The sequence below is a fragment of the Leopardus geoffroyi genome, chromosome B1, assembly GCF_018350155.1.
Source record: "Leopardus geoffroyi isolate Oge1 chromosome B1, O.geoffroyi_Oge1_pat1.0, whole genome shotgun sequence".
In the NCBI taxonomy this organism is placed as follows: Eukaryota; Metazoa; Chordata; class Mammalia; order Carnivora; family Felidae; genus Leopardus; species Leopardus geoffroyi.
In genome coordinates this window covers 163,391,510-163,416,796 of record NC_059327.1, presented here as the reverse complement: position 1 = coordinate 163,416,796, position 25,287 = coordinate 163,391,510, and the positions used below count along the sequence as shown (strand labels likewise).

The 25,287-nt window shown below is 45.3% G+C and overlaps 1 long non-coding RNA gene across 2 annotated transcripts; it reads left to right on the top strand.

Moving 5' to 3' along the window:
• The first annotated feature begins 38 nt into the window (after nucleotides 1-38).
• LOC123595995 lies at nucleotides 39-24,274 on the top strand. Of its 2 annotated transcripts, XR_006711469.1 has the most exons (3): nucleotides 39-424; nucleotides 3,245-3,338; nucleotides 23,897-24,274. It is a non-coding gene; the product is annotated as an uncharacterized LOC123595995 (long non-coding RNA). The 2 variants fall into 2 exon arrangements; XR_006711470.1 differs by lacking the exon at nucleotides 23,897-24,274 and having other exon boundaries at nucleotides 3,245-3,402.
• The last annotated feature ends 1,013 nt before the right edge of the window (nucleotides 24,275-25,287 follow it).

The following is a 25,287-nucleotide window of genomic DNA, read 5'->3' as shown; positions in this document are numbered from 1 at the left end:
TGTCATTGGCGCCCAAGGCCTCAGCGCGTGGGACTTTCCTCTCTGGCTTAGACTGGGAGACTAGTCTAGTTCCTTTTTGGAGCTTGAGAACCAGGGCGGGAGAATGGCGTCCCTCAAGACCCTCGTGGATGTGGTTCTCTCAGGCCAACGTTCCTTCCTCGGGGACTGTCCTGGAGAGGCTTTGGCCCTTACCTCTCCCCAGCTCAGCCCCTGGGCCACAGCTCTGGGTCATACAGCCTCCTAAAATCCTGAGCTGTTCTTTACTGTGCCACATTTTTATCACATTTGAGTGCCTGCTGTGTGCCATGCACGTTTCTAATCCTTAAATGGATGAAACAAAAGCCTTAGATGTTACAGTGGAGAAGAAAAATCAAGACAAAAATACCCAATATATCTTAGGGTGACAAATGCTAAGGAGAAAAACGTAAGTATTTTATTATTAAGAAGAAGAATGTTGTGGGGGATGGGAATAGGGCTTTTCAAACCCTTCAGCTTCCCAGTCCTTCCTCCCAGTCCCTGAATGAGCCTGCAGCAGTGGTTTAACTGCTATCCAAACTGCCCCTTGCTAATGTTGACCAACCAGCCATTTCTGTGATTATCTCGTTATCTCTTTTCTTCCCTCTCTTTTTAAACTTAAATTTACATTTTATTTTTCCCAAGTTCTTTTAACCTCGTAAAACATGCATATTTTCATAATAGAGTTAAGGCCAGGGGTAAGGGGAACAGCGAATATGAAATAAAGTGGAAAGAGACATGCTCAGTCCTTGGGAGCCGTAGCCTCCTATTGGGATGTGTTTGTTTATTTATTTATAGAACCCATATGAGTTGAGAACCTAACATAGGCCAAACGCTGCGCTAGACCTGGAGGTATACAGATAGTGAGGGGGAAAAAAAAAACCCCAAAATGTGAACCTCGCCCTGGTGGAAGGGTCTAGTGGGTAAAATAGACATTAATACAAGAATCACATCAAAAATGTAAAATTAGCACTTAACAAGAGTTACAATAGTAATCAAAGACTCAGCTTTTGATTAAGCAGAAAACTGAAGACAAGTTTATGGGGCAAAGGAGAGGACCCTCGGGTATAGTTCCACACAGAGGGGAATGCATGTGCAGAGTGTGTGTTCTAGGAAAGAGCTCAGTGCTTTCATGGAATTGCAGGAAGGCTGCTGTGACTTCTGCACAAAACGCCAAGGGCGGGGGGGGGCGGGGGTGTGTGTGTGGAGAGAAATACAGGACGAGGCATGATATAAATTGGGCTGCAGTGGGGGATGTGGCCGGAGATGCTGGTGGCTGCCAGAACATGCCAGAGCCTGAAGTCCGTAAATGATGCTTATTGATAATGTGTTTTATAGCTGTATGTCAATAAAACATTGCTGTTGGCAAGGCTGGCGTGTGTCAGGCCAGCGTGTTAAAGATATTAAGAGCTAACCTTCATGGCGCCCTTTACTACCTGCTCTGTATGTGTATTGAGCCGCATAGATGATCTCATTTAATCCTTTTACCTGCCCACTGGGTGCAGCAGGCGTGATGAAGTTCCTCATTTTGTTCCTGAGGATCCGCATATTGCTAATATTTTGTGAGAACTACTCTGTTCCCAGTCTAGTAGTATAGATGGCTGCTGGACACGTTAGGGTTTCTAAGCACATGCGAAACACTAGCAACACTGACTTAAGTTCCACTGCAACACTCGTACATTAACGCACAAACGTAGGGGAGGAAACGAAAATCATAGCTGCAGTGGCCAGATGGTGGACACAGGATGGCAGCATGGAATTCTCAACTTCTGAAACTTGGAAGGTGCTTTTTCTTAAAAGTGATTGCGGGATTTAATTTAGAACTCTTTTAAAATCCAGAGTTGTAGTAAGGCAGCTATGTTAGAGGTTGCATGTTGACCAGCTGACCCTAAGCAATCGTGCTGCGGTCCTATCGTGTTTGATTATATTGGATTTTAAATACTGCTTTTTCTTAAAAGAATTCTTTAAAGTGATTACATGCTACCTATGTTGTTTAGCATCCAATGGAGCCTGTGAACTTACTGTATAAATGAGTTTTGGTTGGTCAGTTAAACTAATTAGCATTAGGTATCCACTTGAAAGTACAGCCATGATGAACTATTTAATTCTATTAAGGAAAATTGAATGAAGAGGCAGCCTCCTTCTTCTGTAGCACAATTTTAATGAGACTGCTTGGGTTGAGTCCTGTTCTATATCAAAAAAGGAACACGAATGCTTTCAGGTTCTATTTTTGGCTCTACCACGGGCTTTGCTATTATACCCAGAGCAAGACGAAACCTGTTACTTTTTTTCCATTTGCAAAATAAAGGTAGGCAGTGCTTTTAGCCTTTTTCACAGGAGTGGCAGGATTAATAAGCGCCACAAATGACCTTGACCTGTTTTGTAACTGCAGGTGCATTTTTATTGCCATATTTTCATGACAAATGGAGATCGGTTAGTTTCATACTTTTTTTTTTCCCCCTGATGAGTTAATATTAAGCTAAAACTTTAAAGTCTGGAATATGTGCTTTGTCAGCTGCTCTTCAACATTCCAGTTTCCAAATTCAAACAAAAGGAGAATAAGATAAATCTTTCAAGTGATAATCAAAACAGTAGAAAGGAAGTGAAAGAGTCGCCTTGTAAATGGAGGTCTGTTCATTTTGTTTTCAAAATTGCACTCTGTTTTCAGTAAGATGAGTAAGAATATCTGAAATACATTATTAAAGCCTGTGTTGAATGGAGCTGACTTGCTGGAAAACAATAATGTCAAGAGTTGATGTGTCAGGATGTGGTATCCGTGCATGTTTACCAGTTTGAGAAGTTTGTGATAATATGCTTTTTAGAGTGATTGCTGACCACTCTGGGATCTTTCTATGGATCCCAATGCTGACGCGGTGGACCTGGGATTGACGGTACAAGAGGCAAGAAGACACTCTTGCACTTGGGGATTTTGCACAGCTCCAGCTCGTCAGAAGCTTCTTGTATCCATCCTAGGCGACTATTACTGGTCTACATGCTGTGGGCAGGGGCAGCCCTTATTGCGGTGATTAGGTCAGGCACACGTGTGATTGACTTGGTTTTGAAAGACAGCATCCAGGTCAGCGTCACAAGGAATGAAATCGATTACTTCAAATACGGAGCTGGTTCCTGGAAAGTGCGCGATTCCCCACGCCTCCAGGTTCCAGGTAGAGGTGTTTCCAGTAGGATAACATACCTGTCTGTCTCTGCCCCCTTCCTCACTCTTCTCCAGGGAGGAAGGAGTCCCTTCTCTCACTGATGAGTCTGAAGACGGAACTGGGCTACGATGGGCAGCCTCCCCCCACGACTCTGAGACCGGCCGACCTGTAAGACATAATGTGAATTTTGTTTTTTGCAACTGAATCCCTCTAATATATTTGCTTCATGCTTCTGGCTGTGTGGATCCCCATGGTTGTTATTTGGACTCTGGGATGAATGTTACATAAAAATTGAAAATAATCTCTCTTCATAAAATTCTCCCAAATCAACTCTCACCTCATTTCAGTAACTCAGCGTAGAAATTGCCCTTTTAATATGTGCTGGAATTCAGATGAAATTGAACATAACAAATATTCTGTCTTTTGCTCTTGCTCACATTCTCCTGTGGCTGTGGAAGCACAGAGTGAATGTGAAAAGTGTAATGTTTTTACATTTGACCATTGCTGTTGCTTTCATTACAACTGTGATCTGTGTGAGGCCGTATCATTTGATCTAGCACAGTAGCTAACATGTATTTGAAACTCGGCACATATTTGTTGAGTAATGAATGACTAAGTTCAGGGTATTGAGACTGAAAATGTCTCGAAACCATTTTCAGGTATTTCATAGTGCCCTCAATCAATAGCAGAGTCGGTTACTCACAGATGATCTTGTCAAGCCCCAGGGGGTGTTATCCAGCTCATACTGGGCCAGACTCATCATGGAGGCCATGGGTGTGCAGAACTGAGGAAGCTGTCCCCCAATTGAGGGTGCTACCACATTAGCCTGGACCTCACATAAACACATAGCAAAGAAATACGAAATCCCAGCCACACACTTCTGGATGGAAAGAGTGAAAAAGGATAGAGTCCATCTGGACACTGATTACGCAGAAAATACCACCAGCCCTCTGGGGCCTGAAGCTCTATCCCGGGCCCTACAATGGCTGTATTATCATCTCTGTCACCGTTAGCCTGTGCCTAATGCACTCCTTTCTAGTAAGTGTACTTCTTCTGACTCCCTGGACCTCTCCATGTCACATACTCCAACTGCCCATCCTTGCTCCAGCTGACCTATCCCCAACATGCTTCCTCTCCTTTCCTAGACCCCTGGGGACTCTCTTTTTCAGCCATATGCAGGAAGGGTGGTCTGTATTTCCATTCATTCACGTAATTGGACGGAAGCCACTAACTGAGCACCCACTGTGTGTTGGGCACTGGGCTATGTGTCTGGGCTACAAAAATGATCCAGACGTGGTCTTACCTCTCTGAGAGCTCATAGATGATGTTGTACAGTCAGTGATGTGGTTGAGGTCGCACTGAGCACTTGTGGGGCACCGAAATGAGGCATTGAAGCAGCCTGGGAAGTGCGCCAGGAGCAAGGCCTCCTTTCTCAAGTTGCCACGTTCCAGAAGAGCTGGAGATTGAACTGAGAATTTCAAATAGGCCCCAGACCCAGACCAAAAGGCGCTGTGAAGCTGAGCATGTAGTCAGGAGAAGAGGGATAATTAGTTGTGGGTTCTGGAGAGGAGGAAGGAAAGGAAAGTTCTGCAGACAGTACAGAGAATGTCAGGTGTTTAGACTTTCGGGCTTAGAAAGAGCACCAGCCCTCTTTGTGATGGAAACTTGCTGGAACCCTTTTAAAATAGGTGTTAAAGAATCAGGGCTAAGGGGTAAAAAAGTGTCCATTTGCTAAATTCTCTTATAATACATCAGGAAAAAAATTGTGTGTGTCCTGTGGGCATTTTTACTGCCATTTTAGAGGAGGCTTACAGTTTTCTAACAAGCTTCGTTCATTATAATGCACATACTTGTATCAACAAGTTGAGGAAAAACCTGATTGACATTAATCTCAAAGGTGTTGCTGGGAAGGTGTTTTTGTTTGGTTGTCTTTGAAGTGAAGATCAGAGGTGATTCTTTGTCACCCACAAAACTTTGATGTTTTCCTGAATTACTGCTCACAGCCAGGTCATAAACACCAACATACACAGGCAACATCCACAATCATTTTATGACCACGTGAGAAATTTGTTGAGGAAAATGTAATTTGCTACTGCTCAGTGTGACTTTGAAACGTTCCTGGGTATCCTGAGAGGGAAAACTAGTTCTAGAACAGCAGCATTAACATCCATTAAGAAAGTCTATGTAAAAAAGCGGGTTAACTGACTGCAGTCAAATGCATCAAAGAGGCAAAGAAAGGACTCGCTTTAGTCCAGTTGGTGTGGGAGGGAATGAGGCTGTGAGTCTGACCGCTGGGTGTCCTGGACAAGGCTGAGGCTTTGCACCTGGACAGGCGCAGCTTGGAATCCCAGCTCTGTTATTTACTAGTGGTGTGCCCTCAAGAGAAGTACATCCTCTCAGCTTCCTTATAAACAAAAGGGGGATATTGACATTGTTGTCAGGATTAAGTGCAATGACGTAGTTAAGGTGCCTCATATATAAGTGTGCTCAGAACTGTAGACACATTGATCTTGAGCAAAATAGTCATTTCACAAAATTTTGATTCTGAAGTCTCAAGGTATATGTCTTGGCTTTGAATGTACTAAATGCCTTGCTTGCCCAGGTCGTCCTCATGTAATACTGGCTTACGTCTATCCTCGTGGCCACAGATGTCTGAAGATGTCAGACATGACTCATCAAAGGTTGTGGAGGAGATCTGGGGGAGAACCTGAGGACCTGTTTATTCACACACATAACTACAGTTATTTTACATGTTAGATTAACAAAGGCACGGATGATTTCTGGCTCTCTCACAAACATTATCCTCTCCTTAATTTAATTTATCCTCTCTTTATACATAGAAGGAGGTGAAAGTAGTACTTAGACTTTGAACGATAGAATGGTTGCCCGATCCCTGGGAAAGTCCTGCTGTGCTTTAAAGCCTCAGGAGAAAAGAATAGGGAATTAAAAAGGGGAGGAACTTGGGGCGCCTGGGTAGCTCAGTCGGTAAAACGTCCGACTTCAGCTCAGGTCATGATCTTGCGGTGTGGGAGTTTGAGCCCCGCATTGGGCTCTGTGCTAACAGCTCAGAGCCTGGAGCCTGCTTCGGATTCTGTGTCTCTCTCTGTCTGCCCATCCCATGCTCATGCTCTGTCTGGCTCTGTCTCTCAATAATAAATAAATGTTAAAAAAAAAGGTGGGGGGGAGGAATTCTGTGTGGCCCATCAGAACAACCAAATTCATCCTTGCATCCATCCATCCATCCAACCAACCAACCAACCAACCATCCATCCACTGCCATGTTCAGATGCCTGCCCAGCATCGGAGTTACCTTCCTGTTTGGAGAATTCCCTATTGTATGAATCTTGGCCAAAGGCAGCACCTGTCTCAAACATATACTTTCCTCTGCCCTTTAGCATCCAGGACATGGGAATATGCTGTTGGTTCAGCTAAAGGGACTCTCCTGCCTAGGATCTTAAGCCTGAAGCAAATCAGCAAAGAATCAAGGACGCTGGAGAGAGAGAGAGAGGAGAGAGAGAGAGAGAGAGTGTGTGTGTGTGTGTGTGTGTGTGGCAATGGTATGAGAAATAGCATCAAATGTCTACAAATAGCAGTGTCTAGCAGAATGGTGCCCTCTCCAATTATGGCATGATTTTGCCTTTGTCTGCTCAGCTTTTCTCCTACCTCCAACTGTGTGGTGAGTCCTGTCTTGGCTTGTTGTTTTCTGGGTCTTTGGCACTCAACATGGAGAGAATGTGTGTGAGTGACAGGGCAGGAGACAAGGGAAGAAAGAGAAAAGATAATAAAGCTTCCAGGAAAGAGAAACATAACGATTCTGAAGTAGTGTCAGACTATGGATGAGTAGGAGCCCTGAGACCATAAGGAAGTATCCCTGTGGTATCTGACTCAGGTTCCTATATTGGCCTTTGAAAATACAATTAGTGACTACTGTTACTTTTTAATTACTTTCTTGTTCCCAGACTTTTTTTCTTTGAGTGTGCTTAATGTTCATTTTGGCAGTATGCGCCCCAATGGACAGTCTACACTTGAATGGCCACTCCTTTTGTTTGCTTGGGTCCTTGACTCTTCTCTGTGACTAGTTGAGTTTATTCTCCTTCTCACCCGGGGGGAACTGCCCAGCATCTTGTTGCAGGTTGAGGATGAAACTGACACAGAGGAAGGCAAAGCCAGTTAAGCCACAAGCATATAGAATCATAGCCACAGGATTCAGATAATTCTGAATGGGCTCTACCATTGGACTTCCAGTGAAGTGTGCCAATCAATTTCCCTGTTATTTAAGTAAGATCAAATTGGACTTTCTGACTTGCAGTTAAACGCATCTTAAACTGATATGGTCACGTGGTGGAACTAGCCCTCAGCGTGAAGCAGAATACTTGGTTTTTGACCCGTTGGCTGTGTGACCATAAGCAAGTCCCTTCACCTCTCTGGGACTCACCTTCCTCATCTGAAAAGGTGAAGCTTTTGAACTAGATCAGTTGTCCTCAACCATGAGTGGTCCTGCTCCCATAAGAGATATTTGGGAAAATGTGGGGCATTTTCATTATCACAGTATTTGGTAGGCAGGGGACAGAGATGCAAAATGCCTACAGTGCTTGGGATGATCCCCTACGATGAAAATTTGTCTCACCCAAATTGCCTCTTGAGATACTGTCTGGATAGAGTCTTTATATCAGTGTTCCTTAATTTTGGACAATATTAATCACCCTGGGGAATTGCTAAAAATGTAGATTCATCGTCTTGCTCCAGACCTACTGCATCAGCATCAAGATCCCCAGTGATGCGATACAGTCTAAACTTGGCTTTACTTGTTCGTTCACCTCACCAGGCCGTAAAATGCTGACAGTATAAAAGTTTTCTTATGAGACTTGAAAGTCACAGATGCAGAGAACAAAGAAGTGGTGGTTGCCAGAGGTGGTGTGGGGTGTGGGGGAGGTGGGTGAAAGGGGTGAAGGTGGTCAAAAGACACAAACTTCCAGTTATAAGCCCTGGGGATGTAATATACATACAGCATGGTGACCACAGTTAATAACACTGTATTATATTTGAAAGTGGCTAAAAAATAGATGATAGAAGTTCTTATCACAAAGAAAAAAATAACTATATGCAGTGTGGATGTTAACTAGACTTATTGTGGTGATCATCTCACAATTTATACAAATACCAAACCATCCCTTTGTACACCTGAAACTAACATAACTCATAGAATGTTTCATCAACTACGTCTCAATAAAAACCATATAAATCGTATAAAGTCATGTATAATATTTGAAAAATATAGTCGTTAGTATTGGAGCCCTCACAGAAACCTAATTAAAAAAGTTACTGTCCTCATTTTACAGATAGAAAAACTGAAGTTCCTATCCCCATTTTACAGGCTAAGGAAAGTGCTTCCTTATCATTACAAGCTAGTAAATACAAGGGTTGGGACATGAGCCCAGATATGCTTGACCCCGAGCCCTGAAGTCACCCTCTTGTACTACACAGTTCCATACTGGTCTCTGTCTTTGTGATATTAACTGCCAAACAGACAGACCAGAAAATGCTTTGGCTGCTAATTGTAACCATGCTCTGTTCATATAAATGATAGACATCCAAAATACATGTGACAGCTGTATGATTCAATATATTGTTAATAAAAAGCTAGTTAATAAACCAGTATGTATAGCATGACTCTGTTAACTGTATTTCCAATGTTTAATAGTAGGAGTCATTATGGAATATACTTTTTTTTTTTTTTTTTACCGTTTATTTATTTTTGAGACAGAGAGAGACAGAGCATGAACGGGGGAGGGTCAGAGAGAGGGAGACACAGAATCCGAAACAGGCTCCAGGCTCCGAGCTGTCAGCACAGAGCCTGACGCGGGGCTCAAACCCGCGGACCGCGAGATCATGACCTGAGCCGAAGTCAGCTGCTTAACCGACTGAGCCACCCAGGAGCCCCTGGAATATACTTTTTGAATGTAATTACGTTATACAAGTATGACAGAGATGGCTGGCTAACACTCATGTTACCCCCTTCCTTACCTTAGAGTTATCACTTAGATGCAGTTGCCCTACCAGAAGCTACATTTCCCAGCCTCCTTTGCATCCAAATCAGGATGTATGGCTAATTCTCACCCATGGAGTATGAATAGAGTGGTGTATCTCTTCTAAACTGAGACTTTTAGGGGCACTGGGATGGCTCAGTTGCTTAAGCATCCAGCTTTGGTTGTGGTCATGATCTTGCAGTTAGTGACTTCAAACCCCACATCGGGCTCTATGCTGACAGCTCGGAGCCTGCAGCCTGCTTCAGATTCTGTGTCTCCCTCTCTCTCTGCCCCTCTCCTGCTCACACTCTGTCTCTCTTTCTCTCAAGAATAAATAAACATAAAAAAAAAAAAACTGGGACCTGTAAGAAATGGGGTGTGCCTTTTTTATGCTCCCTCCACCATCTGGTATCCAGGTTCAGAGGACTCCAAATTAACAGGGCCTCTTGAACCCACAATTTGGAAGGAGCCCAGGTTCCTGAATGACCATGGGGACGAACGGCTACTGGTTGAGCAAGACACCTACAATGATGAGGAAGAAATGAACTTCTGTAACACTATGTCACAGACATTTGGGGTTTGTTACAGCATTCTTAAAGAATTTTTTTTTTCTTACTGTTTTTATTTATTTTTGAAACAGAGAGAGACAGAGCATGAGCAGGGGAGGGGCAGAGAGAGAGAGGGAGACACAGAATCTGAAGTAGGCTCCAGGCTCTGAGCCATCAGCACAGAGCCCGATGCGGGGCTTGAACTCACAGAGTGTGCGATCATGACCTGAGCCAAAGTCGGACGCTCAACCGACTGAGCCACCCAGGCACCCCATGTTACAGCATTCTATCTGATTCAACTAATAGGGTTACTCTATGTAATACAACTCAATTATACATAGTCATCAATAATTATAATTTTACCCTCTTCTTTTTATACATATGTGATGACAAAATATAACATTTCTGAGATTCAAAGGTTTAGCTACAGCAATGAGCAATCTCACAGATTTTTAACTCTCAAAATACACATCACATCAAGGATATTGTAGGAACCACAGACGAAGGAGTAAGAAGCTGGCAGATTCACTAGCTGCCTCTGAACATTTTCGTTCACGTGGAATCTGACCATATATAGAAAGTCATTGAAACATCCTTGAATTATTACTACACCAGAGGGACAAAGAGGTATCAGAGATTCTGAAGCTAGCTACTGAGAAGTTTGCTTTTTCTTGATTTGAAGGGCATTTCATACATAATAAGTATGTATAAACATGGGGCGACGGATTACAAAGTGCTATTAAGGACGGAAAGAAAAGTGGGTAAAACATCTGCCTATCTTTTATCATGATACCTTGAAAAAATAAGGGAAGCTGAACTTAATACCTAATTGACTACAAAGACTCACAGGTGTTTTGAAAAGCCGAACGGTGCGTTGGATTTAATTTCCAGTCGGTTATGTTGCAGTATCTTATCCAAAAACTCATAACGAACTGCAGTAACCTCATCCAAAGGCAACAAAGGCAGCACTGACTTTAACCACGAGGCCTGATAAGAACCCGAATAGTACACGTCAGCCACAACAGGTTTAAGATTTCATCAAACTTTAGAAAGAAGATGGGAGAAAGATGCAATTGCTTGAGTTAATGGAAGAAACCAAAATAGTTTCATTGCTTAGCATGAGAGTGAAAGCACAAAATGAAAATTTGGTGAAAGAGTTTACCCCTAAATAGAAGGGTGTGTTTATTCTCATGGACAATATCAAGGTCAAACAGAGATGACGTTTTGTTTCTCATGGTTCCGTGAGCACTGTCGTCTTCCTTAGTGAGGGCTTCCAGGAGGATGGAAACAGACCTTTGTGGACAGAGGCTTGATTTTAAATGGATCATTCACGCTGCCTGGCTCTGTCTACACAAAACCAAAATACCTAGATAAGGAGTATAAAGCTTGGCAAATGCCAAATGATGCCAAGGTTTCTGATGTTTCCAAATATCCAAGGGTTTCTGCAACTGTCTCCAAATATGTAGATGTAGATGTTGGCTTTTTAGTTGACAAAATTCAGACAAAGACTGGACTTCTTATATTTAGCACAACTATTTTTAGCTCAAGCTTCTATCAGTGCTTAGGGATGGATGATAGGGCAACTGCTTCAAATTCCTGACCCCAGGAAGGGCTCATGTAGTCAGGGAGGGCTTTGGAAAGATGCTTATCCCTTCAGGCTACCATGGGGACTATTACCCCTGCCACTTGAAACCCTGTGAATCCTCTAAACATTCCTGACTATTCTGGAGAGGTAAAGGCATGCCAATAACGTAAGGAGCTGGTAAAATGACCTAATGAACAACCTAGTGCTGGGCATTCGGTAGATGCTCAGTATATGCATGAGGACGTGTGGCAATGGGAAGACAGTGTTCACAGACTTCCTTTACCACTTACCAGAGCCTGAAGCCACGCCTTGGTGTAGGTGAATTTCCTATGCTTCAATCTCAGACGGATTTTTCCACTTGCATTCACTCTTGCCTACTTAAGATGCTGTTCCCGCAGCTCTCCCCTCTCCTACATAAGAAAGTTTTCTCTCTTTCCAAGACCCTTTCCATACACTTGCACACATGCCATTATCTTTCCCATTTGTAATGCGTGCGCGCGCACAGACACACACACACACACACACACACCACCTTCTTTTCATTATACTTCCTCAACCACTGAAGAGAGCCACAGCCATACGCTCCGGGGTCAGCTCTTTAAGGAGGCCTCGCCGAACGCTGGCCTCCTGAGCCAGGGGGACCCTCTCTCATTCTCATTCTCTCTCTCTCTCTCTCTTTTGGTGGGTTTGAAATGTAATTGGTTTTGTCTCCAGGATTCCTCACCCATACCTGGTCTCTCATCACCTCACTTAGGGGTTCAGTCTCAAGAGGGCAGGTGCAAAGGGAAAGAGAAGGTCCCCGTGGGCCATGCGATGCGGGAGACGGTGGGCGGCAGACTTCGGGTCCCTGCAGCAGGCGTAGGGGCAGCGAGGAGTGGGCAAACATCAGGTTCTAGACCTCCATCTCTCCGGTCTACACAGTGAAGTCCCTGTCTCCGTTCTTGTCCAAGGACAACGACCCAGCTCCTTGGGCAGCTCTTTTTATCACTCTTTTTACCGTATCTGCCTCTGGTGCTGGTAGTGGCCCACTTGGGCGCGGTGCGCTGGCCGTCTGGTGGCCGGGGAGATCCCAGGCGTTGGGGTAGGGTGGGGGGCAGCCGGGTGCCTGCAGGGTGCAGGGCCCCGCCTTCCGCAGCAGGTGGCTGTCCGGCTGCAGCCCTGAGGGTGAGTCGGGGTGAGTGGCCACGGCCAGGGTGGCAGCACCAGCTACGGAGAGTGCACCACGAACAGGAGGCCCAGGCTGGCTCCGCATGTATTTTAGAGCCAACTTCCTGAAAGACTTGTCTGTACTCATTGCCTCCAAGTCTTCTCTCTTTGTTTCTTTTTTAATGTTTATTTATTTATTTTGAGAGAGAGAGAGAGATCGCCAGTGGGGGCAGAGATTGAGTGAGAGAGAGAATCCCAAGCAGGCTCTGGGCTGTGAGTACAGAGCCCAACGCGGGGCTCCATCCCATGACCGGGAGACCACGACCTGACCCGATATCAAGAGTGGGCCACTCAACCTCCTGAGTCACCCAGGCACCCCAACTCCTCCTCCTCTTTCACGTGGCTTCCAGGACATCAGTCAGACTGTCCTAGCTTTCAGCCCATCTCGGGGCTAGCCTTTGTCTTTTCTCAGTCCCCTTTGCGGTTTTCCCCTCTTGCTCTCATCTTTGAAAGTTGGAACCCCCACAGAGTTCAGTCGTTGACCCTTTCCTCTTTTCTTTCCAAATACGTGCCCTTAGAGATTTTCTTTAATCTTGGAGCTGTAAAATGACCATGCATATGCCGATGGCTCATGAATTTATATCTTCATGCCAGCCCTCTCTCCCAGACTCCAGACATCCATCTACCTGGCTGCCTTCTCAGGATCCCCACTTGGCTGTCTGGCAGCCTCCTCAAACCCAGCACTTCCCCAGCTCAAGTCCTCATCTTCACTCCTCTCAAAGGCAATTCCATCCTTCCAGGCGCTCAGGTCAAAGCCATGGAATACATCCTTGACTCCTATTTCTCTCCTACCCCACACTCCCTTCATGCCCCACAGGAAATCCTGCTGGTGGTACCTTCACAGCATGTCCAGAATCAGACCACGGTGGTCATCTTAGCTACTCCCACCCTGGGTGGAGTCACCAAGACCTGCCACGGCAGAGGCCCCTTAACAGCCTCCCTGTTTCTACCCTTGACCCTTGTAGTCTGTTCTCAACACAGCGGCCGGAGTGATTTTTACAAAACGTGAAGCATCACGTTACTCCCGTACTCAGAACCGTGCAGTGGCTCCTCACCCCCCAGCCCCCCGCAAGACCTATGTGGTCTGTGGACGTCTCTGACGTCATCTCCTCCCAGCCTCCCCTTCAGCCCTGGGTTCCACCCACGCTGCCCCTCACCTGCCTGGAAGGCTCCGGGCACGCTCCTGCTTACAGCGCGTCCTCCTGTTATCTGCCGCTCTAACCCCCTCACCCCCTTCCAGTCTTCCCTCAACTGTCACCTTCTCACTGGCGCCTATTCTGATTACCCTTCTTAAAATTCCAACCTGAGCCCTCTGAATTCCTGGAAATCCTCACTGTGCTCTGCTTCTTCCCCCACAGCGTGCCCACTGCCTTCGTATACTGTGCAATTACTTGTTTGATTCGTCTGCTTGCTTTCATGTTGTTTGCTGTCTGTCTCCTCCCCCCACTAGAACAGGAGGTCTGCTAGGGACACGATCTTCATCGGTCTGTCCACGGATGCACCCCAAGTACCAGGAATGGATCCCGACATCCAGAGAACACTCGCAAGTGTTTGCTGAGAGAATTGAATCAGCAAGTGGAAGAATCTGGTTGTCAGGGTCTCCTGCTGGTGGTCATGAGGTGCCATTTGCCGGCCAAAGCACTCCATCTCATTGGATCCTCAAAGGAGCCGCACGACATATGTTTATCTCCTCCATTTTTCAGAAGGTCTGAGGAATATCACATAACTGGAGGGGGCAGAGGCAAGACGCGAACCCACGTTCGCGTGTACACGCGAATGTGTACACGTGTACACGTGTACACGTTCACCTTCCCCACTGTCCTTACACATTCCCGGTACATTAATTGGCACAGGTTTTCTGCAGGGCAGTTCAGCCTTATATGGGAACAGCTTTACAGATATTCATACCCTTTGGTCCAGAGAACTAGTCACAGATGTGCCCAGAGACCTATCTACACCATTGTTTGTACAAGCAGTGCATACCTGGGAACTGATTTTTTTTTTTTTAAATCATGGTATATTCATTCAATGGAAGACGATGTAGCCAACGCTGCTGACGGTGTGAAAGGATGTATGCTGAAGTGGAGAAAGCTCCCCAGCATGTGTCTGGAAGAAACACCAGGGACAACATACCAGGATGCAGAATTGTAGACGTGTTATGATGCCCTAATTTTGAAAAATTACATTATTTATGCAGAGAAGATGGCTGGAAGGAATACACCAGAATGTTAATAGTGGTTGTCCTTAAATGTGTGATTATGGGTGATTCTTATTATCTCTAGACATTTCTGTGTAACTGTGTGTGTGTGTGTGTGTGCATGTGTGTGTGTAACATTTCATAATGGGAAAAATGTTGTCTTTACAAGGAAACACTGCCTCAACATTAAAATGTACTTTTCTATGTATATGATACATTAGTAAATTTTATGACAAAACTAAACATACCTGAATAGCTGAATCAACGATTAGATTCCTGTGAAATACTGAATGGGTTCTAAGAAGTCAGAATGTTACAATTATACCCAAGACTAAAGTAGTTTCACTGCATTATGATATCTTTATCATGATCAACTGTAATGAACCATTTCCCTTAAGCACACTACATTTTCCAAGTTTTAGTAAGGTTTAGTGTTTCTTTTCCTTTCTTTTTGGAGCTATCCCCCCAAATAAGCATTACATTCTATTTCTCCATAGAGCACTTGGATCTCTTGACTTGGAGAGAAGTAACTCATTCCACAGCACAAAGTACCTTGATAAGTTGTTTCAAGTACTTTGCCAGTAAAACATATTTAGACCGTGTCATCACATTAAGAAATTACTGTACTAAAGTGCATTCCTAAGCAATTGCTTACATATATAAGTTTTTCTTTTAATGCCACTCCTGGAGAATGTATTCTTTAAAGCCTATCTTGGAGAATATCATTTTGTTTTCTGATTACAAGCTATTTTAAGAGCTGTCAGAAATCTACATAATGCAAGGAAGTACTGTGGGGGCTTCTAAACATCAAAAATCAGGACAATGCCAGAATGATTAGTTAACTTACTAAACAGAGAGGGAAAAGGACACATTTGCTTATGAAACAACTTGAACGATTCAAAAAGGATAATGTTCCCAGATTAATGATCATGCAATTTGAAGTGACTTTTTAAATATATACTTTCTGAAGCCCAGATAGAATCTTAACATTCTTGTGGGTTTAAAGATGAAATATGTCAAAGGATTGGGATGAATTGATTAAAAGAGAGGTTGGTAATAGAGTGTAAGAGCTGACAGAAGGTGCCACGCTGGGTGGGAACACACACACACACACACACACACACACACACGCACGCACAGATGCGTGTACACATACATGCACATGCATGCACACACACACATTCAGGCGTGCACAGATGCATGCACACGTGTGTGCACATGTATACAAGTACACACACAGATGCACACACATCCACACACATTCATGTGTGCACAGATGCCTGTACACATAATGCACATGTATTCACAGGTACATACACATGCACACACATTCGTGCATGCACGGTTGCATGTACACACATGCATGCATACACATGCACACATTCACACGTGCACACGTGCATGTGTGCACACACACCCAACTATTCACACAGTCCCTACAGCAAACTGGGCTCAGTTCTGAGAACTTGAAGATGAGCCATTAAATGCCTGCTCAAGGGGGTGAGTTCACACAGGTCAACATAACCTAAGAGAAAGGGACAACTATTGAAGAAAGAACATAAATGCCATCAACTTCAAAAATGTGGACAAAGGTGCCTGGCTGGCTCAGTTGGTAAAGCATGTGACTCTTGGAGTCATGCGTCCAAGCCCTGTGTTGGGCGTTGAGCTTGCTTAAAAAAAACTGGGTACGTTGGCATGAAAGCTCCACATCAGGAATATAGGGCATAAATTCATGGACAGGTGCATTGTTTTCCAGAGTATCACAAGGCTATACACAGGGATAAGAGAAGAAAAGTAATTAACATGTGAGAACCCCATGGACCAGAGATTATCAGTGGAATGCCTGAGCGGAGCTGGAAGACTGGTGGTCACCTACCTCCGTTTTCACCCACACTCCCCCTACACATTTCTTCCTGTGCTGTCAGGACCGGGCCACTCTCCCCTCAGGCAGGCCCTGCTCCAGCCCTTCAGCAGCCAGACCTGCCTTCCTTGGAGACCTCTCTCACTGAATGACTGTAGGGAGCAGTCAGGCCAGGCCATCAGGTTTTCTAATCTTGCAAGAGAAGGAAAGGCCCACAGTTCTCTCAGAGCCCCTGCCTGCAACCCATGGACCCAGCCATTTTTGCCTCTACTCAGGTATTTTCATACCCATTTTACTCACAAGGAAAACTGAGGTCTAGTTACTTAGTTACTCAGCTAAGAAGCAGTACCATCAGGAATTTAAAATTAATTCTGCTTTGGGGAGCCTGGGTGGCTCAGAGAGTTAAGCATCTGACTCTTGATCTCAACTCAGGTCTTGATTTAGCAGTTCAGGCCCCGCACTGGGCTCCTCACTGGGCATGAAGCCTACCAAAAAAATAAATAATAATAACTCTGCTTTTCCCCAAGACTCAGATGCTTTAACCCACACTGTCATGGCACATAGGAGTTCTAGTCTTAATGGTAAACGTTGACAGTTTTTCACGAAATGTGGGTTTTAGACCTTTAACAAATGGTGACAAGAATTTCTGGGAGAAGCTGGTTTTGGGAACCCTAGTTCTTAACTTTGCTTTTTCTTTTTCTCTCTTCTGTCCACTCATTCTTTCCCTCCACTCCCTTGATCTTTTCTTTCTTCGAAACTTGAAGGAAGCCTTTAACTCCTTCCTTACCATATCCAGCCTGCCATCATCTCTGACAGCAACCTGTGAAATTTTCTCCATGAATGTCAAGTGCAGGCTCCAAGCAGGTGCCCTGGCCACACCCCTTCTGTACTGCCATCCACTGCACAAGTTCTGTGCCAAGCCCACGTTCTTGTGCATCTAGTAACTACTAGCTGAATATCCAGAACACCACACCTCTCGGGAGGCAAGGCCAGGGACCCAGGCCGCCCCCACCATTCCCGCCGCACTCTTTCTGGATCTTACTTCCTTGCAATGGGATGGAGTCCCGTTTTCATTTTTCTTACCCCATGAGGAAAAAAAGGGAGAGAAAGAGTATTCAGATGGGTACAGGCAGGACACAGACCCTCCCATGTGACGACCCCCAGAAAAGCGATAAAAAACTGAACACGTGCTTTAGTTGTTTTCTGTTTCAAGGTTTCCATTTTCCAATAGAACAAAACGTTCTCCATGGAAACAATTTTCGTGGGGATAAAAGATGGGTCATAACAGGCCCGTGGTAAGGAAGTGTGAGCGGAAGAAAGAATGACCTGGATCACAGCAGGGACCCAGCTCTCCAGACAGGGGTGGGGCGGGAGCAGATGTGGGCCTGGCCTCTGTCATCCTCTGAACTCTTATGCGAGGCTGCCTTTTCTCTAAAATCTGCTGGAACCTAAAATGAAACACCTGAGCCATAAAATAGGTGGGCTGACTTTCAAGAAAGCCCACCCAGCCATCCTTACTAATGGTACTGCAGCTCTGTTTGTAAATAAATTGGGATCAAACTGATAGATCAAAAGGAGTAATTATAAAGCAGTAGCGTGTGTGTGTGTGTGTGTGTGTGTGTGTGATGTATACTATTTCAGACACATTCGAGGGTATTTAAATCAGAGACATCAGACTCAGTTCAGGTATTGCCTCCTCCAGGAAGCCCTCCCCGACTGCTTCTTGCATGGCCTCCAGAACAGGTTAGGCCTTCCTCCAATATATGCAGCAACCACTCAGCATGCCCAGCAGGACTTTACCCAGTGTCCGTCCTCACCAACTTGTGAACTCCTTGAGGATTATTAGGATTGTGTCTTTTTTTTTTTTTTCCTCTACAACACCAACATCCAGTCCAGAGCCTGGCGCATAGAGGCCTTCAAGACTTGTGTGCTGAATTGCAAGTGCAGCATCTTAAGACTCTAGGTAGTTGGCGGCAGGGTGATTAGTGGTTTGCATTCAAGGGTTATGGAGCCAGACTTCTTGGGACAGATCCTGCTGTTAGCCTACACTAACTGTGGCCTCCTACACCCCAGTTTTCTCATCTGGAAAATGGAGGCGTGATTGGTACTCGCCTCTTGGGACTGTTGAGTGATGAATGAGAATTATTTAAAGAGCTTAGCCTGGAGTCTGCTGCTTAGCTTAGTAGGCAGTTCATAAACAATAGCTAATCTTACTATATTATTTGGTAGAGGGAGCTTTTCAGAACAAGAACAAATGGGCTCTAGTTCTGTCTCTACTTTGCCTCTAATCCAGAATTTAGAGACCGACTCGTCCTAAATCCTGCTTCTCTCTATGCGACGTATGAACACGTCCGGCTTTACTGGAAACCACATTCTGGTCCCTTATTTCGGAAATCTGAGCTCTGAGACCAAAGGCTCATGACCGCTCTCTGCTCAGGGCGCAGGTCAGTTTAACTCTGGCATTTCTGAGGAAGCCTACTTCTGTCCACGCCAGGGCAGTGAGCATCATTCCACTTTGTGCGCTTAAAAATTTCTTACTGGTTGCCAGGTTACAGGATGAACATCAGAAAGACAGAGCGCTGTTTATTTCCAAATCTTTAAATAGTTCACAGAATGGATAAAATTAACATCCTCCGTAAAAATGATGACTTCTACTCCCGCTAAGCCCTTTTATTATCATGGCCTCATTAGTTAACATAATACTTTTAGGACGCGGGCAAGATAGCCTCCCTTTTGCAAATGGAGAATCGAAGGCCCAGAGAAGTTAAGAAAATTCTCAAGGTCACCCAGAGAACAGTTATGTGTGTTGGAGGGGCACTGGAACTTAGGACCTTTGACAATGAAGCCAGTGTCCTATGTTATAACACATCTTGGCAATGTAAGAAAGATTCCCTTCCTTAAAGTCTTCCAGCACTATAGCAGAGGCTGCTGTTTATCCACTTTCTCTGTCCTCCTTTATAATAAAGTATCTAATTTTAACAAGGCACATAGATGCCCTCCATTCTCCAGTCTCCCTAACAGACAAGTTTGGCTACATGATTAAGTGACTAAGTTCTGGCCAATGAGAGTTGGTGGAAATGATGCGTATCCTGAAAGGGAGAAAACATATCTTCCTTCCTCCTTTCTGCCCGCTGCCATGTGGATGTGATGGCTGGAGTTCAAGCAGCCTTCATGAACCATGAGGTGGGGTAAACTGTGTTCTGTGGTTGGCCAATGGAAGACAGAAGATGCTAGTCTCTGAAACTATGGACAGGCATCCTTGCCTCTGATGGATTACACGAAACTTAGCACATGTGAGAGAAAGATATATTTGTGCCTAGTTTAATAGAGTTATTATTTTGGGTTTCTGTTATTTATAGCTGAGCCTAACCTAAACAAGCCTAACCTTTTTCTTTTGTACCAAGAAAAAAAAAAAAAATCCCAGATTATTCAATGAGGGCTGTCGGGCCATATACAGCCTATCCCTGGCTTACCTTTTCAACCTCACTTTGCACCCATCTTCCTCTGGCCCCCTACACTTTAACCCTACTCTTATTTCCCACACACTGTTCCTTTTGCTTAGGATGCTATTGCCCTGGAGAGTTCCTCCTCATCATTGGAGTCTCGGTCGATGTGCTCCATTTTTAGAGAGACACTCCTTGGCCAAACACCTCTCTCATTGTTCCTTTCCCTTGTAGCTTTTCACTGTGGAAATAGGTATTTCCTTGCGTGGTTATTTGTTTCATGTCTTCCTTGCCTACTGGATGCTAGCTCTAAGGACTGAGGGCTATACTCTGGTCATACACAGGGCTCAGCTGTGGCAGACCATAGTTTCCAAAGATGTCGGCAACAATATTTCCCATCCCACATCCCCTTTTGCAGGGCGGCCTGCCGCAAGAGGTAGGGTCTGTTTCTCTGCCTCTTGGAATCTGGGTAGGCCTGGTGACAGCTTTCACTCCTAGAACGTGGCAGATGTGACCCAGTCCCGGTTCAAGGTATGGCCTTCACCTGGCCCAGCTTTCCACGTTCTGCTTTCCACTTTGAGGCCAGTTGCCACGTGAGAAGCGCAAGTCCCCTGCGGACACCATGCCTTGCAAAGCCCCAGGCAAGTGGAGAAGGCCTAGAGGGTAAAACACTACATGAAGAGGGAAGGAGAGTCCGTGGAGCACCATGTCACCTGCTATGTGAGGGAGTCTTTGGTGGTTCAGCCCAGATGCGCCTTTGGATGACTCCAGGCCCAGCCACGGTCCACTGGCAACCATGAGAAACTCAAAAGGATAACCTGCCAGCCAGCAATAGATAATGTGAACACTGGCATGGGTAGGCAGTCTGTAACGATGGATGATGGCTGGATTTTATTCCTTTTTTTAATTTTTTTTTTCAACGTTTATTTATTTTTGGGACAGAGAGAGACAGAGCATGAACGGGGGAGGGGCAGAGAGAGAGGGAGACACAGAATCGGAAACAGGCTCCAGGCTCTGAGCCATCAGCCCAGAGCCCGACGCGGGGCTCGAACTCATGGACCGCGAGATCGTGACCTGGCTGAAGTCGGACGCTTAACCGACTGCGCCACCCAGGCGCCCCTGGATTTTATTCTTTTCGTTATTTGATCGTTGCAGCTAAATACCCACAGTACGTCTGAGACAGGCCTAGAGCCACCGTGGCTTCCGGGGTGCAGTTCCCGCCCTGAGCCACCCCACCCTTACTGGAGGCTTGTGATTTAATGCTTGCAAGACAAATGCAAGCAGAAGATGGCTTCTCCCGCAGGAGTGACCCCAGGAGTTGAGGACACAGCATGAGAGAAAGGGTAGGAGGGTCAGCGGGGCGTCACTGGTTAGTTTGCTTGCTGTGGCATGTGTCACCTTTAAATCGCCATAATAAACACAGCTAAAACATGGGAACAGAGTGAGATGGGCAAGACGCGAGGGAGGTCATGAGATGCAAAAAGATAGAGATGGCACACAGTGTGCGAGATGTCCGCAGATGTCCCGGGGCAGTGGGGTTATAGGCAATTAAAACACTTTCTTCCTGGGGCGCCTGGGGCGCCTATGGGCACACTCCATAGAGCATGTGACTCTGGATCTCAGGACCAAAAACACCAAAAAACCAAAACAAACAAACACACAAAACCCTACTTTCTTCCTTTTGCTCATCCAAGTGTTCTAAACATCCTTCAAAACATTTCCTACTCCTTTATTAAAAATAAGAAATAAACTTTTATTTAAAGATTTCAGTTGTGCTGTGAACTCTATAGAAGGCAGAAAAAAAAAAAACCCCAAAAAACCAAACCCAAGCCAAATTGAAATAAGATGAAACAACCAAAAAACCCAAACTCCCACACTGCATTCTTAGCAGTCAGTAATTTTATTTTTTTTTAGTTTTAAAGGTCATCATTTCAGGAAATAAAGAAATGAGTGCATCCCAGAGTAGCTTATACAGGACAGTGAGAGTAAGCATGAGTGGGTTGCCCAGGGCGGCTGCATTCTGGAAAGCAGGCACACAGCACATTCCCATTTTTATCTTTCCATGGAATATTTGATTTGCTCTTCTTGGGTCATCAATGCTTCATCTAGCAGTATCTTGGATTTATCAAACCCTCTGATTTATAATTAACTGGCATTAAGTTGCTGTTTGGAAACTATTTTTGGTCAATATGCTCATTGGTGTGATTAATTATACCTTATTAGGAGACCAGAATTTATTCTCTGGAAGTGTAACCTTTTCTAATTTGGAAGGAGTAATTTTCAGCTCACCCAGCTCAGGAACTGTTTTAACATTGAATCACCAGGACAGAATCACTGCTCCTAAAGTGGGCAGCACAGGGTTTGGAAATATGAGGAGGAAAAGACATTAAAAACTAGGTAAGTAAGCTTGGGAAGGGAGTAGCTCTGCTTTTCCAGATAGGACCTAGCAGGGTTCTCCTAATGGCAGGTTCACGACTGTTTACTCTCACTTCATTCGACAGGAGTTTATTGACTTCTGCCTGGATGCCAGTAGCTATGTAGGCCACTGGTTCACCATAACATGTGGCACTCATTCGTTCATTTATTCAGTTAAGTGTTTAGTGAGCCCCTACTGTGTGCCAAACATTACTGTAGGCCTAGATTCGTGGGTTACATCAATGAACAAAACTTTCACTCTAGTGGGAGATTACATTCCAGTGCAAGGGGAGAAGAACCTTAAAGTTATCCATAAGCAAATGATATAGTATGTTAGAAGGTTTCAAGTATGCTGGAACATAAAAACCGGGAAGGCGCATCAGGAGGACCACATGTGTGTAGACACAATTTTGTAATTATTTAAAAAAAAATTTTTTTGTAACATTTATTTATTACTGAGAGACAGAGACAGGCAGAGCATGAGCATGGGAGGGGCAGAGACACAGAATCTGAAGCAGGCTCCAGGATCTGAGCCGTCAGCACAGAGCCCGCCCGACGTGGGGCTGGAACTCACAAACCACGAGATCATTACTGGAGCCGAAGTTGGACGCTTTACTGACTGAGCCACCCAGCCACCCCTAAAAAAATTTTTTTTAATGTTTATTTATTTTTGAAGGAGAGAGAGGCAGAGCATGAGCAGGGGAGGGGCAGAGAGAGAGGGAGACACAGAATCTGAAGCAGGCTCCAGGCTCCAAGCTGTCAGCACAGAGCCCAATGTGGGGCTTGAACCCATGAACCGCGAGATCATGACCTGAGTCGAAGTCAGATGCTTAACCAACTGAGTCACCCAGGCACCCTTAATTTTGTAATTATTAAATAGGGTGGTATGGTGCGTAGAATAATGGTCCCCAGAGGTATGTCTGAGTCCTAACCGCTGGAATCTGTGAAAGTGACCATATTTGGTAAAAAAGTGACCATATTTGCAGCTGTAATTCAGTTAAGGGTCTTGTATGAGGATTCTCCAGAGAAATAGAACCTGTAGGATAGATGGATGGATAGATAGAGAGACAGACAGACAGATAGGAGAGTAGATTTATTGTAGGAATTGGTTTACGCAGTTATAAACGCCAAGAAGTTCCATGATCACTCTCCACGAGCTGGAGAACCAGGAAAGCTGGTAGTGTAATTCAGTCTGAGTCCAAAGGCCTGAAAATCAAGGGGCTGATAGTGTAAAGCCTGGTGTATGTCCAGAATCCTAAGCACTGAAGCACCAGAGTTCAAGGGCAGAAGCCGGATGTGTCAGCTCAAGCAGAGAGAGAGCAAATCTGCCTTTCTCTGCAGTTTTGTTCTAGTCAGGCTTTCAGTGGATTGGATGATGCCCACCTGTGTTGGGGAGGGCCGTCTGCTTTGTTCAGTCCTCCAATTCAAATGCTGCTCTCTTCCAGATACAACCTCGTGGACGCACCCAGAAGTGATGGTTTACCAGCTCCCCGAGCCTCCCTGAGCCCAGTCAAGTTGATGCAGGAAGTTAACCATCACAAGTCTTGGGATAAGATCGTCCTGGATTCTCCAGTGGCATAAATCCAATGACAGATGTCCTTAGGAGGACAGGAAAAGGCAGAGAGAAGTATGAGACAGGTAGACAGGTAAAGAGTCCACAAGCAGAAGTTGGCAACCCCGAGCCAAGGAATGCTTGCAGCCACCAGAGGCTGGAAGAGACAAAGAAGGATCCTCCCCTAGGGCCTGCGGAGGAAGTGTGGGCCTGTCAGCATCTTGACATGGGGCTTCTGGCCCCACAAACTGTTCGAAAATAGATGTCTGCTGTCTTTAAGCCACCCAGGTTGTGGTAATTGGTAGTCCTAGGGCATGAATACAGATGGCAAGAGTAGATTCCATGGAAAAGTAGTGTCTGAGGAAGTCTTAAAGGATATGGGAAGTCTGCTGTGTGAATATCCAGGGGCAGGACTGTGGACCTAGGGAATGACCCGCTATCAGGGAAGGGGTGCAGGAGGGGTCAGAGGAAGGGGAATAGGGAGCGACAAGGACAAGGAAGTAACAGAGAAACCAAAGCGGGCTGACAGAGCATGTGGGGCCTCCTAGGGCATTGCAAAACCTTTGGAATAGTGGTGCATGTGGAATGAACCATAAAAACACCACTACTGAGCCTCTGTGACATGACGAGTACTGTGACAGGTTCTTCGAGTACTCGCGCTGAGCCCTGCCCAGATTCCTGACCCACAGCATCATGGCAATAATGAAGAGCTGTTAAAGTGACCAAGTTTTGGGTGGCTCATTGTGCAGCAATATGTAACTGATAAACTGGCCGCGTCCCCTCTCTCCGTTCCTGAGGAGTGTAAGGAGTCAAGATGGAACCTTGTACTTCGACTCACAGATCTAGGACAGACCCGGAAGGCCTCGGTTGAAGACCCTCTGAATGTCTCTACTTGGCTTAGGAGATCCAGCTCCATTAGAAGCTATTCCTGACACTAAAATGTTATCAGTGCATTTCTTCGGGTGATGTAGTTATAGGCAGTTTCCTGCATTTGTTCAGTTTTCCCAGAATGAGTAAAAACTGCTTCAGTAATGAGGAAAGATACTCTATGTAGCTCTCTTCTGTAACTATGGGAGCCACTGTTCCTCCTGTGGTGTCCTCTCCCTCCAGGGGATAGCCTTGAGGTCTCCACACCTTCTTTCTCCAAGTGACAGGAGCCACTGTTGGTGGGCTGCACCCAGCCACTCTCAGTCCTTTGCATCTTTCCTGTTGGGCCTTAAAGAGCCAGATACTCATTTTCCTAGTCCCCTTGCAGCTGGAGGTGACCAGGCAACAAAGTACCAT